Source organism: Anopheles darlingi, chromosome 2 (genome assembly GCF_943734745.1).
Source record: "Anopheles darlingi chromosome 2, idAnoDarlMG_H_01, whole genome shotgun sequence".
Taxonomy (NCBI): domain Eukaryota; kingdom Metazoa; phylum Arthropoda; class Insecta; order Diptera; family Culicidae; genus Anopheles; species Anopheles darlingi.
This window is the reverse complement of record NC_064874.1, coordinates 2,987,501-2,989,622: the sequence shown is the minus strand read 5'-3', so window position 1 is coordinate 2,989,622 and position 2,122 is coordinate 2,987,501. Positions and strand designations below refer to the sequence as shown.

Below are 2,122 nucleotides of genomic sequence, written 5' to 3'. Positions count from 1 at the left end.
CTGTAAAAAAACCACACATACGTTGCCAGTCCATTCAAACGGTTATTCAAAATATCAAAAACCACTTTTGACACTCGCAGGCAATGTGAACTCTGCATCTGGTAAAGCTACAGCGACAATGTTACACCTTCCATTTGGTACTATCGAGTATGCCATGGAACCGATCATGTGTATGTGTGTGTGTGTGTGTGTGTGTGCGGAGAAAATTGTTAACAAGCGCCGTTGCCATCGGTCCCCGCCTCGGTGCTCGGCGCGATGAAGTCGTTCCCCACGTGATGGTCCACGAGACAGGCACGAGCATGGAGAGTGCTCCGAGAGGCGCAGAGTTGCAACTGCGGAAAACTGCTTTGTACCATCAAAAGTTTCAAAACTTCCATGCAAATCGACACGCGTACATGTGTCTGTGTGTGTGCTTTTGTGTATGTGTGTATCTGTGCGCACTGTTACTGTTGGTGGTGGGTAGTATTCGCGCGAAGTAGTTTTCTGCCTCGATGCGATTTCCATTTCATTACTTCATGCCCGCACCCTCCTTTACCCTTCTATGCAATCGCGAGTTTACCCTCGTATGCGCTCGTGCACACACATACACACGTTCACGTCCGAGTTGCCGATGCCTCATCTCATGGAAATCTAATGCGTTTCCAGATGCGTCCAGCTAGCTAGCTAGCGATGATGGTGCTGGCTTCAAAGTTTACTACGAGCCTCGTCACACACCGCACCTCACCCCACCACCCACCAACCCCATGCAATCGCTGGCCATTACAAGCGATTTCCAACACCTCACACGAGCGTTCCTTTCATAACAATTCCCCGTGGACGAGGTAGCGCTGACGAAGCGGAGTGGTTGGTAGTAGAGGCTAGTAACGAGGCCGAGCAAGGTACAACGACATCTGGCTCTCTAGCCTCTATGCTTCGTCCGTCCATGTCGCGTGTGGTGGGCAACCCTCTCTTCGCCAACCGGGGGGTGGGGCAGACCACACCAAAAAACCGGGGGAAGGGATACTCGCGGCGACGGATCGACGGCTGATCCGAACCGAATTCGGTCCCAATTTAATCAGTTTCAAATTAGTGCTCCATTTGAGCGGTTCGTGAGATCGATTTTTCCTCTGGGAGTGTCACACACACGCACACAGCAGGAGGCAACTCAGTCTTGCCAAGGGACGGTGTCTTATCTCGTAGATCGCTAATCGCTGAGGGTAAGTTGTTGGTGGCGAGCAGAAGCCGAACAGATCGACAGTTCCACCTTCCACCAGAAGTGTGACTGAACAGATGGCCAACAGGGAACGACAGACTTCAGTTCACGAGCCACTTAAACCAAGGTGTCCCTGCGACGTCGTCGGGTGTGTGTGTGTCTAGTCGTTTTGTGGGTTCGCGATGTCTGCTGCTGCGCCTGAGCGATGATGACGCTGATGTATGTTCAAGTGATAAATATTTTGTGCCCCGACCACGTCGCCGGGATAGATAGCAAGCCGGGAACCTGCCAGGCCCTGGAACGTGCTGTTCGTCCTCGAGGCGAGAGAGAGAGAGAAAACATTGATTTCTTGATAGCACAGTGGCCGCGGATTCTCGGATCGAATCATTGCGCCAGATCTCGGTTGCGGGCTCCTTCCTTTTGCGTGATTGGTAGTAACGGTCCTTTGCCTTCACCTTTGGCGTCACCTTCGATTTTCAGGACACACGCTACAGGAGTTTGTCAGCAAAAGTTGATACGATTGCGTGTCCCCCGGTCGTGCATACCAGACGCCAGATACAAAACACTCATTCGAATCCGAGGTAGCCACCACAACCAAACGGTAAAAACCGATTCGAGGAAAGTTCGATTTTGTCATCCATAAATCAGTGCCCTGGTGGCCCGAGTATTCTGAGGTGTTGTCTCTGTGTGGTGTCGTACAATCCTCCGCCCAAGAGAAAGGGAAAAACAGTTGCCCTCCGAATGCTTCATCAATCTCCTAGTGGTTTAACCTCTGCGGGTGTCTGTCTGTCTGTGTGTGTGCCTGTGCGGATTCGCAAACAACTTGCCGCGGAACCAAATTTCATCGATCTCGCAACAAGGCGAGATAATTTAACTTCTCCACTGCGTTCGCTCGCCCGAAAGGATCGAAGGTTGACGGTGGAAACTAAT

The 2,122-nt window shown here is 51.6% G+C and overlaps 1 protein-coding gene across 1 annotated transcript in view; it reads left to right on the top strand.

Annotated features, from left to right (window-relative positions):
- The first annotated feature begins 1,088 nt into the window (after positions 1-1,088).
- The window catches only part of LOC125952786 (uncharacterized), a 3,466-nt gene continuing 2,432 nt past the window's right edge, over positions 1,089-2,122 (top strand). Inside the window, exon 1 of the mRNA XM_049682496.1 lies at positions 1,089-1,196. The gene's annotated coding sequence lies outside the window, so the exon portion shown is untranslated. The remainder of the gene's footprint in view (positions 1,197-2,122) is intronic.